The 12670-nt window shown below is 37.1% G+C and overlaps 1 long non-coding RNA gene across 1 annotated transcript in view; it reads left to right on the top strand.

Annotated features, from left to right (window-relative positions):
- The window catches only part of LOC309624593, a 1127080-nt gene that overhangs the window by 651968 nt on the left and 462442 nt on the right, over nt 1-12670 (top strand). The window lies entirely within an intron of this gene.

The following is a 12670-nucleotide window of genomic DNA, read 5'->3' as shown; positions in this document are numbered from 1 at the left end:
AACAACCATACATGATAAACTCTCTTAGCAAACTAGGAATGGGAAGGAGCAATCTTAACCTGATAAATGGTATCTATAGAAAACTTGGAGCCACCATCATATTCAGTTGAGAAACACAGCACGCATTCCTATTAAAATCAGGATCAAGACAAGATGCCCTCCATCACCACTTGTGTTCAACAACGTATTGGAGATCCTAGCCAGAATAGCAAGAGAAAAAGAAAACATATGAGCACTGAAAATAAGAAATAAAACGCACAACTGATATAATTATCTACATAGACAGCACAAAAACATCTACAGAGAAATTCTTGAAATGTATGGAGAGTTTAGCAATATTACTGGATATAAGATCAATATACCAAAGTCAATTGCAAATCTAGTTACCAGCTATAAGCAGGTAGAAAATTTATATTTTTAAAAAGATACCACTATAATAGGTTCTAAAATGTAAGGTATTGAGGAACAAATCCTACAATGGACGTGTAAAGCTTTATGTAGAAAATTAGCGATCTATTTAAGGATATTTTATGAAGTGCTTACAGTGTGCGAGGCACTTTGCTGGGCAGTGGAAATAAAAAGGCTAATAAGACATGATGCTCCTACTCTGCCAACAGGCTGGTGGTAGAAACTGACACCCAAGCAGATGGATGTCATACTGCGGGACAAGTGCAATGGAGGGGTGTTTAGATACAATGACAAGGATGCATCATGTTTGGAAGGATCAGAAAAGGGTGCATTCAAAGTGGGAGGCACCTGTGCTTACTCTTGAGGATGAATAGGGATTTTCCAGCATAGCAAGGAGGGAGAGGGAATAAGCCATGTTTTGCAAAGCAGGGGGACCCGAATGGGAATAGGAAAAGGTATGTGACATTCAAAGGACCCTACTACCCACAGCGATACCAGCTCAACAGGGATTTGCTGAAAATGCCTTCAGGTGCCCCACCTCTGACCTCTTGGGCTGTCATACCATCCCATCCTGCCTCTTCCCTCCATCTCTGCCTATTAACAGTTTCCTGGACCTGAAATTCCCATTCAAATTGCTTTCCCTACTCTCCCACGCCCCTCAGTGTGATCCATTTCTGCCCTCTGTTTTGATAGTACTTTGTACCTCCAATTTTAATGGAAGGCCAGCTGCATTCTTCTGTTTACCAAATGGCAATTGAAGTATTTCTACTACCTTTGCAAAATATCAAACTGGTAATTGAGCAGATACTCAACATATGTGTCTTAAATAGACTGTCACTGCTCAGCATAAGGGCTTCTGTAAAGCTGCTCCTTGCAGTAGATCTGATGGAAATCTGCATTGTTTTGAGGTTTGTTTTATTGCATGACATCACAGTGAATGACCTTTGTCTAACCCACAGGGGACAAAATCTGTCAACACTTGGCCTCTCAGATAAACTCCACCCTGTGTGCTTCAAAACAGTATAGAATTCCCACCCTCTCTCACCTCACTCTCCTCTCCAACCAAAATCCACTGTGTGGGAGTACAGACAAGTTATTAACTATTGGACTGCATTCTGTTGGTTAAAACGCTTGTTTGCGCATGAGCTTGCTAAACCTATGTACTACAAAGCAGGCTCATCTAAACAAGCATGGAAATCAGTTCTGATATTTCCTGCCACTGTACATCCTCTACATCATTTTTTTAAGTTAATTAGTTTGTACAATTCAGCATAAGTAATGCCATTCCCTTTCAGGTTCAGAGGAAGTACGCAAGTATGGAGTAGTAGGAAGAACACTGAACTTGGAGTTCCCAGGAAGATACTGCTGTGAACTTGGGGAAATCTCTTAAATCTTTAGAGCCTCAGTTTCCTCATTTTTAAGGAGGTGATAATGTCACTTCCCTGACCACTGTCATTTGGCTGTTGTGAGGATCAAATGGGTCAGTGGCTGTGCTAGCAGTTTAAAAAGTGTAAAGCTCTGTTCCAATGCCATGTGCTATCATTATTACGAAGAGTAACCAGCACAAGCTGTTAAACATTTCCCTTCTCATGAGCTTACATCCTTTGAAGCTATTGTTATCTTCTTGAGTAGAATCAGCTCTTTTGAGGCATGCCCAGAAAAATCATTGTGGACATAGTTGTTTTTAGACTGCTAAGATTAATCCACATGAGTGAAATTTATCATCTTCCTTCAGCATCTTTCAGCATCATCCAAAAGTCTATCTTATTTTTTAAATTGACATAAAACATTGTGTAAGTTTAAGGTATACAACACGTGGATTTGATACATTTATATTACAATATGATCACCATCATAGTGTTAGCTAACAACTCCATCATGTCACATAGTTATCATTCCTTTTTTTTTTTTTAACAACTTTATTGGGGTATAATTGCTTTAAAATGGTGTGTTAGTTTCTGCTTTATAATAAAGTGAATCAGCTATACATATACATATATCCCCATATTTCTTCCCTTTTGCGTCTCCCTCCCTCCCACCCTTCCTATCCCACCCCTCTAGGTGGTCACAAAGCACCGAGCTGATCTCCCTGTGCTATGCGGCTGCTTCCCACTAGCTATCTATTTTACGTTTGGGAGTGTATATATGTCCATGCCACTCTCTCACTTTGTCCCAGCTTACCCTTCCCCCTCCCTGTGTCATTCCTTTTTTATGGTGAGAACAATTAAGATCTAGTCTCTTAGCAACTTTGAAGTACATAATACATTATGGTTAGCTGTAATCACAATACTATGCATTAGATTTCCAGAATTTATTTACCTTTATACCCCTTGACCAACATCTTCCCAATTCCCTCACACCACGCCCCTGGTAACCACCATTCAACTCTCTGTTTCTCTGAGTTCAGCTTTTTCAGATTCCACATATAAGTGATATCGTACAGTATTTGTCTTTCTCTTGTCTAACTTCTCTCTTTTAGCATAATACCCTCAAATTCCATCCAGATTGTCACAAATGGCAGGATTTTCTTCTTTCTCATGACTGAATAATATTCCATTGTGTGTGTGTGTGTGTGTATACATTTATACCATACCTTCTTTATCCATTCCTCCATCGATGGACACTTAGGTTGTTTCCATATCTTGACTACTGTGAATAATGCTGCAATAAACATGGGAGTGCAGATATCTTTTTGATATCCTATTTTCATTTCCTTTGCATATATACCCAGAAGTAGGATTGCTAGATCATATGGTACTTCTATTTTTAATTTTTTGAGGAACCTCCGTACTATTTTCCACAGTGGCTGTACCAATTTACATTCCCACCAAGGCTATACAATGGTTCCCTTTTCTCCACACCCTCACCAAACCTTGTTATCTTTATCTTTTTGATAATAACAGGTGTGAGGTGATATCTCACTGTGGTTTTGATTTGCAGTTCTCTGATGATTAGTGATATTCTGTACCTTTCCATGTATCTGTTGGCCATTTGTATGTCTTCTTTGGAAAAATGTCTGTTTAGTTCCTCTGCCCATTTTTTAATTGGTTTGTTTGTTTTTACGTTAGTGAGTTGTATGAGTTTTTTCTATATTTTGGATATTAATCCCTTGTCAGATATATAGCTTGCAAATATTTTCTCCCCTTCTATAGATTACCTATTCATTTTGTTGATTGTTTTATTTGCTGTAGAGAAGCTTTTTACTTGTTGATTCTTGCTTTTGTTGTCTGAGCTTTTGGTGTCATATCAAAACAATCATTGCCAAGGTCAATGTCAAGGAGCTTTTACCCTATATTTTCTTCTGGGGGTTATATTTAAGTCTTTAATCCACTTTGAGTTAATTTTGGTGAGTGTGTAAGAAGGTGTTTAATTTCATTTTTCTGCATGTGGCTATCTAGTTTTCCCAACATCATTTATTGAAGAGACTATACTTTCCCATTGAGTATTCTTGGCTCCCTTGTCAAATATTAGTTATCCATATATGTGGGGGTTTATTTTTGGGCTCTCTATTCTATTCTATTGTTCTATGCACCTAATTTTATGCCAGTACCATAGTGTTTTAATTACTGTAGCTTTGTATTGATAGTATAGTTTGAAATCAGGATGTATGATGCCTCCAGCTTTATTTTTCTCCACAAATTGGATATAGAAGGAACACACCTTAACATAATAAAGACCATATATGACAAACCCACAGCTAATATCATACTCATTGGTGAAAGGTTGTAAGCTTTTTCTTTTAAGATCAGTAATAGACAAGTGTGCCCACTATGATCATTCTTAATCAACATAGTATTGGAAGTCCTAGTTAGGGCAATCAGTCAAGAAAAAGAAACAAAAGGCTTCCAAATTGGAAAGGAAGAAATAAAATTGTCTTTCGTTGAAGATGATATAATCTTAAATACAGAAAATCCTAAAGACTCAACCAAAAAACTGTCAAAACTAAGCAATGAATTTAACAAAGTTGTGGAATATAAAATCAGTATGCACATTTGGAGTTTATTTCTGTGTATGGTATTAAAGAATGTTCTAGTTTCATTCTTTTACATGTAGCTGTCCAGTTTTCCCAGCACCACTTATTGAAGAGGCTGTCTTTTCTCCATTGTATGTTCTTGCCTCCTTTGTCATAAATTAGGTACCCATATGTGCATGGGTTTGTCTCTGGGCATTCTGTCCTGTACCATTGATCTATATTTCTGTTTTTATGCCAGTACCATACTGTCTTGATTACTGTAGCTTTGTGGTATAGTTCGAAGTCAGGGAACCTGATTACTCCAACTCTGTTTTTCTTTCTCAAGATTGCTTTGGCTGTTTGGGGTCTTTTGTGTTTCCATACGAACTGTAAAATTTTTTGTTGTAATTCTGTGAGGAATGCCATTGGTAGTTTGATAGAGATTGCACTGAATCTGTAGATTGCTTTGGGTGGTATAGTCATTTTCATAATATTGATTCTTCCAATCCAAGAACATGGTATATTTCTCAGACACTATAAAACTCTTAGAGGAAAACAGAAAAAACACTCTTTGACATAAACCACAGCAAGATCTTTTTTGACCCACCTCCTAGAGTAATGGAAATAAAAACAAAAATAAACAAAAGGGACTTAATTAAACTTACAACCTTTTGCACAGCAAAGGAAACCATAAACAAGACAAAAACACAACCCTCAGAATGTGAGAAAATATTTGCAAATGAAACAACAGACAAATGATTAATCTCCAAAATATACAAACAGCTCATGGAACTCAATATCAAAAAAACAAACAAGCCAGTTAAAAAATGGGCAGAAGACCTAAATAGACATTTCACCAAGGAAGACATACAGACGGCCAAGAGGCACATGAAAAGATACTCAACATCACTAATTATTAGAGAAATGCAAATCAGAACTACAATGAGGTATCACCTCTTGCTGGTCAGAATGTCTATTATAAAAAAATCTAGAAACAATAAATGCTGGAAAGGGTGTGGTGAAAGGGAACTCTCCTACACTGTTGGTGGGAATGTAAATTGACACAACCACTATGGAAAACAGTATGGAGGTTCCTTAAAAAGCTAAAAGTAGAACTGCCATATGACCCAGCAATCCCACTACTGGGCATATACCCTGAGAAAACCATAATTCAAAAAGAAACATGCACCACAATGTTCATTGCAGCACTATTTACAATAGCCAGGACATGGAAGCAACCTAAGTGTCCATTGACAGATGAATGGATAAAGAAGATGTGGCACATATATACAATGGAATATTACTCAGCCATAAAAAGAAATGAAATTAAGTTATTTGTATTGAGGTGGATGGACCTAGAGTCTGTCATACAGTGAAGTCAGAAAGAGAAAAACAAATGCCATATGCTAACACATATATATGGAATCTAAAAAAGAAAAAATGGCTGATGAACCTAGTTGCAGGACAGGAATAAAGAGGTAGACATAGAGAATGGACTTGAGGACTTGGGGTGGGAAGGGGAAGCTGAGGCGAAGTGAGAGTAACATCTATATATATATACTACCAAATGTAAAATAGTTGTCTGGTGGGAAGCAGCAGCATAGTACAGGGAGATTGGCTCGGTGCTTTGCGATGACCTAGAGGGGTGGGATAGGGATGATGGGAGGGAGGCACAAGAGGGAGGGGATATGGGGACATGTGTATGCCTATGGCTGATTCGCTTTGTTGTGCAACAGAAACTAACACAGTATAATGAAGCAATTATACTCCAATAAAGATCTATTTAAAAAAAAAGAGAGAGAGAGACATCCAAGTACTTAGCCCAGAGAAAATCAGAGCAGGTGATTTATTAAACTGTTGTGATAATGTGGTTTTGCTCTTCGTTAAAAAAAAAAAAAAAAAAAAAGAAAGAAAGAAAAAATAATTAAAAATAAAAATAAAATCAATATACACAAAGAAGTTGCATGTTTACATACTAACAATGAAATACAAAGTAAAACAAATAAAGAAAATAACCCCATTCACAATAGCACCAAAATCAATAAAATACTTAGGAATAAATTTAACCAACAAAGTGAAAAATCTGTACAATGAAAACTACTAGACTTTGATGAAAGAAGTTGAAGAAGACGCAAACAAATGGAAAGATATTCCAGAAGAATTAATATTGTTAAAAAGTCCATATTACCCAAAGCCATCTGCAGATTCAATGCAATCTCTTTAAAATTTCTCAGATTGCTAATGATTTGAGGCATTACTTCTCTTCACTTGTGTAGTAGTAATTCAAGTTTCCTCTTCTGTAAATTGCCTTTTTGAATCCTTTGCTTACTTTTCTACTGGGGTCGATGCCTTTCTTTTGTTAATTAGTAGAAATTACTTGTGTTATTCATGTAGTGGTGTTTAGACATTTTGAGTATTTTTCTCATATTGCCTTCTGTGTAATAAATGTGTCCATGGTGTCTTCTTTGAACAGAAAGCCTTAATGTAAATGAACTCAAAGTCATCAGTACTTTGCCTTATGATTTGTGCTTTTGAAAAACTTTTTTGAAAAGCTTTTCCCTGCCCTTAGGTCACCAAGATATTCTTCTACATTATGCTCCACTAACTTTATAGTTGTACCTTTTTCTCTTAGATCTTTAATCCATGTGGAGTCCACATTTGTATGTTATATGAGGCAAAGATCCAGTTTTATTTCTGTCTTTACAGTGAGCCAATTTTCCCAATGTAAGCTTCTAGGTACTGAGTTGTGATATCCTTTTCATCATATTTAGTTTTCCACATATACATAATATCAGTATCTGAACTCTCTGTCCTATTTTATAGGTCTATTTATCTGGTTTTTTTGTTTGTTTTGGTTTTTGGTTTTTTTTTGTTTGTTTGTTTGTTTTACCAATGCACCACTGTTTCTGTTACTATGGCTTTGTTGTGTATTTCTATATCTAGTAGGGCAAGCTCCCTTTCTATTCATGTTCTTCAAGCTTGACTTAGCTATTCATAAACTCTTATTCCTCCAAATAAATTTTAAAGTAAGTCGTTATGTTCCTCAAAAAAATCTAAGTAGAATTTTTTTGGAGTTGTATTGAATTTATCAATTAAATGGGAGAATTGATGTCATTGTAGTATAATATTAAGTTGTCTCATCTAAAAGCATAGGATTTTCTTCATTTATTTAGATCATCTTTTACATACTTTATGAATATTTTGAAGTTTTCTATTTTCTCTGTATATACCTTGTACATTATTTCATTAATATAATTAAGTCTTAGATGTTTAATAGATTTCTTGATAGTGGGAATGATATATTATTATTTATTATATTTTCTGATTTGTTGTTGCTAGTGCTAAAAATTGATCTCGTAGTCACTGATCTTACTTAATTCTCTTACTGGTTCTAATAGTCTGTCTTTTGAATCTGTTGGTTTTTCTGGATAAATGATCATATCATATGCAAATGAAGATAATTCTATCTCTTACATTCTCTGTTAGTCAGCTCTCACTAAGTTATGCTATGATAACAAACAATCCCAAATCTCAATGACTTATAACAGCAAAAATTTATATCTCACTTCTGTAACGTGTTGCATACATGTTGGCTGCAGCTCTGCCCTAATCAGCAACCTGCCATTCTTATAGCAGAGGAAAAGCACAGGGCAGCCAGTTAATCCACATGATGACGGTTGAAGCTTCTGCTCAGAACTGGCATAGTGCCAAATCCATTCATATTCATTGGCAAAAATAAATTCCATGGTCAAGCCTGATGACAACAGGGTTTAAAGTTTCCTCCTCCAGAGGAAGGCTCTGCAAATTATATGGCTGAGAAGGGAATAGTAAATTATTGTGAACAAGAATATAATCTACCGCCCTTTCTAACCCTCATTCATATTATTTCTTTGTCTTTAGCTTCTTTTTCTTTAGCCAAGACTTCTAATGATAATAGTAAGCATCCTTATCTTACTTTTACTTTAAAGAGAATACATCTTAAGTTTCTACATTCAGTATAATACTTACTATAGGTTCTTAGTATAAATAACCTTTATCAAGTTAAGGAAATCCTCTGCTATTCCTAGTGCTAAGAGTTTTAATCATAAATTTGAATAGTATCTTATCAAATGTATTTTTATCTTGATTTATATCATCATACAATTTTTTCTCCATTAATATGTTAATACACTAACATATATAAATAAATTTTCTCTGTTGAACCATCTTGTATATCTGAGATAAACTCTACTTGATCTTAATGTATTATTTTTAAACTACAGTTTTGTTAGCTAATATTTTATATAGGGTTTTTAAATCCATGTTAATAAGTAAAATTGGCCTATTATTTTCTTTTATGTGTTGTCCTTATCTAATTTTGGAATAAGGCTAGGCTAGCCTTGTAAGGTGATCTGTATAGATTTTCCCCTTTTTCTATTTTCTGAAGACTTGTATGAGATAGAAATTAATATTCCTTAAAAATTTTGTAGAACTTTCCATTAAAACCATCTGGGCCTGAACAGGGAAGACTCTGGACTCGAGACAATAGACCTGGCTTCAAGTCTTGACTGTGCTACCATGTACCCGTGTGTCTCACTTAACACCTCTGTGTCAATTCTCTTGTCTACAAAATGAGGGAATTGGATTAGAAGATTGCCAAGGTCAGACCCCTTTTCACTGGGATAGTGTGTGATTGATAGTGCATTGAAAATCGTTATAAAGTAATTTACACAGATTTTTGTCTCTGCCAATGCTCTAAGTAGTTAGAAGTGTAACTTCAGAAACAATTTTTCAAAAGCTATACTTTATTAATTAAAATGGGAAGGAAGAAAATAGCCTAATATTTATTCTATGTCTATCATGTATCAGGTATTGTCTGGAGTGTTTCTTCTTTTGTGATTTCAATCTAATCCCTCTAAAAGCCCAGGAAAATTCCTGTTCCAGTCAGAAGATCCTGGAAAATTCTCATTCCAGATAAGAAAGCAGACTCAGAGGTAAAAGAGCTTGCCTAAGTTTACAGAGCTAGTAAATAGCAGGAGTAGGGTTCAAGTTCAGGTTTTGTGATTCTAAATCCAGTGCTGTTGATAGCTGAAATTCTGTTATAATCCTGCACATGGAAGAGTCCCTTCCCTGTAAATTAACTGGCCGGTCCACTTCAGTAGACAGTGACTGCGGATAACAGCCCGTGCGAGCAGAGCTGCTATGTGCCCTTCATTTCACGCTTTCCTTCAGGGTCCTCCGTAAGGCTTACATTAGCAACTCAGTCTGACTGAATTTCCAAATGAATGTCTCTGTCTCCTTTCTGCTCTCGCTAGCTCTTCTTTCTTGAAGAGGAAAAATAAAAATAAAGTATAGCTAAGTATTAAGGGAAAAAAAAAAAAAAACCCATCTGGGCCTGAAGTTTTTTGAGAAAGACAAGTCTTTGTTTATTGTTTCAAATTATTCAGTACACACTGATGTAGTCAAATTCTATAGTTCTTCTCTATACCGGTTTTGGCAGTTCATCATTTGTATAGGAATTGATCCATTTTAACTAGGTCATCAAAATTATTAGACTATAACTGATCATAAAACTTACTATGATGATGGATAGAAATATGGCAAAATGTGAGAAATTATCTCCAAGAGTAGGATTAAAGATAGTTTCTATGTTTTAATTTGTTCCATGTTCTTTTCATTGTAGTCTGAATGTTTTACACGGGTAGGATATTTCTTTTATATAATCAGAAAAAACTTAGGCTATTTCTGCTTTGCACTGAAATTAATCCATAAAACTTACCTAATTTCAGAAAATATTGATATTTTCAAACACCCATGCCCCATTGTTAAATCCTCAGGCAGACGTGCTTTCTCAGGCACTAAATTCATCTGTAAACAAGTAGAACACTTCCAGGGGGAGACCATAACCTCTGCATGGCCCTGAGTCTCCCTGTGCACTTTCAATATTTTATAAATAATGACAATTAATAGGCACTATTTGGCCTTCTTGGGTTTAAAGCTTATTTTATATAAAAGGACATTTTAACATAGCCAACATGGGTACATTATTTTAAATTTGCAGTTGAACTCTTGGAACAACAATTGTTGATTCTGTTTGTCTTTTTACTGCCTTTACTCTCCACTCAATTATGGAGAGGAGAGTAAAGGCTTTTATTAAGCAGTGTATATTTCACTTAAGGCCTCAAAAATATACTGTTTGAGGAAAAACCTTTGATAGTATTTTGGGGTGAGTGGTACCTTATTTATATTTGGTTTTTAATGTGTGTTGTATGTGGGTCCTGAGGATTCAGTGAAGCTACTTTCTTTTGAAAAGCTGTCAGGACTTCCCTAGTGGTACAGTGGTTAAGAATCTGCCTGCCAATGCAGGGGACACGGGTTCGAGCCCTGGTCCAGGAAGATCCCACATGCCGCAGAGCAACGAAGCCCGTGCGCCACAACTACTGAGCCTGTGCTCTAGAGCCTGCGAGCCACAACTACTGAGCCCACATGCCACAACTACTGAAGCCCTCGCACCTAGAGCCCACGCTCCGCAACAAAAGAAGCCACCTCAATGAGAAGCCCGCGCACTGCAACGAAGAGTACCCCTCACTCACTGCAACTAGAGAAAGCCCGCGAGCAGCAACGAAGACCCAATGCAGCCTAATTAATTAATTAATTAATTATTTTTAAAAAGAAAAGCTGTCAGACAACACAAATTAAATCTAGTAATTGAATAGACACAGCCAAACAGGTTCATCTAGTTCACATATATTTTAAAATAAATGAAAGAGGTAGAGAGAATATGTGTAGGGAGGGGTTTTGACCATCCTCCCCTTTCAATTAAATGTCTTCAGTTCTCTAGGGAAGTGTCTAAAGATTAAATACATATAATATGTATGTGTATATATGCATGTATGTATGTCTATATAGGTATATATACACATGCATACATATGTGTGTGTATGATACCTTCTGTACCCCCATCTTTGTCTTTCATTCATACTGATATACTTCTAGGTGCTTCAGTACTTTTTCTTGAGATTGACAAAGGAAACCAAATGATCCTGAAGTGAATTAATTTGGGAGGGGCTAGAAACCACAAAAAATGATTTCCATTCACAGAACTCTCTGCCCTCATCTTCAAGAAGAGAGCATGGTTTGGGAACATGGCACATGGCAGATGTGCCCTTGTCACCATTAGATGGATATACAAGAATGTTAATGGAGAAAGAGTCTGAAGGCACAGGCTCAGTCAACTTTTAGCTCAGTGACCTTAGGCAAGATCCCCTCAATCTCTCTAGCTTAGGTTTCCTAATCTACAAAATGGGGGTGATAACAGCACCTCATGTGGTTGCCATAGGGATTGACTGAGACCACCTATTAAGGCACCAAATTTTTTTTTTTTTTAATTTATTTATGGCTGTGTTGGGTCTTCGTTTCTGTGCGAGGGCTTTCTCTAGTTGCGGCAAGTGGGGGCCACTCTTCATCGCGGTGCGCGGGCCTCTCATTATCGCGGCCTCTCTTGTTGCGGAGCACAGGCTCCAGACGCGCAGGCTCAGTAGCTGTGGCTCACGGGCCTAGTTGCTCCGCGGCATGCGGGACCCTCCCAGACCAGGGCTCGAACCCGTGTCCCCTGCATTGGCAGGCAGATTCTCAACCACTGCGCCACTAGGGAAGCCCCCAAGGCACCAAATTTTATACAGTTAATTTTTGTTGTCTTCTTCCCCACTAAACAGTTAGCTTCATCAGGGCAAGGAACTTCGTTGGTTTTGTTGACTATAGTATCTCCAGCAACTAAAATAGTGCCAAGGATATAGTAGGCCTCCAACAAAGGCAACATTAGTTGAAAGAATGCTGAATCAAAAGAAAGAGCATTTACTTGGAAACTGGAATGTACCTAGTAAGTGCCCAGTGAATAGTACAGGACGACAGTGATGACAGGCAGTAGAAATGGCGGTGGCGGCGGCCGTGGCTGAGGCGGCAACGGCGGTGATGTGGACGGCGGGGGGGATGGGAAAAGACTGGTAGTGAAGTGTGGTGGTTCAGGGCAAAGGCTCTGGGAACAGGCTGCACGCCTGAGAACACCCGCTCTGGACTGCAAACAGGATCTCACTTTCCTCAGCTGTAAGATGGGTGTGATAATAGCATCTACTTTTGTAGGGTTGTTATGAGGACTAAGTTGTTAATATTTTAAGCATACTTAGAATAATGCTAGCTGATACTATCACTACTACTACTGCATCTATTTCTTACATAACTGGTCAGTAAATACTATTGTGGATTATAATTTTAAAGGAAGGCATTCAGAGAAATCACCTCATCAGTATGGTACTATGTGAAGGAAAGACTGAC

The sequence above is a fragment of the Balaenoptera borealis genome, assembly GCF_965194805.1.
Source record: "Balaenoptera borealis genome assembly, chromosome: 2".
Lineage (NCBI taxonomy): Eukaryota > Metazoa > Chordata > Mammalia > Artiodactyla > Balaenopteridae > Balaenoptera > Balaenoptera borealis.
This window is presented reverse-complemented; position numbering and strand designations above follow the sequence as displayed.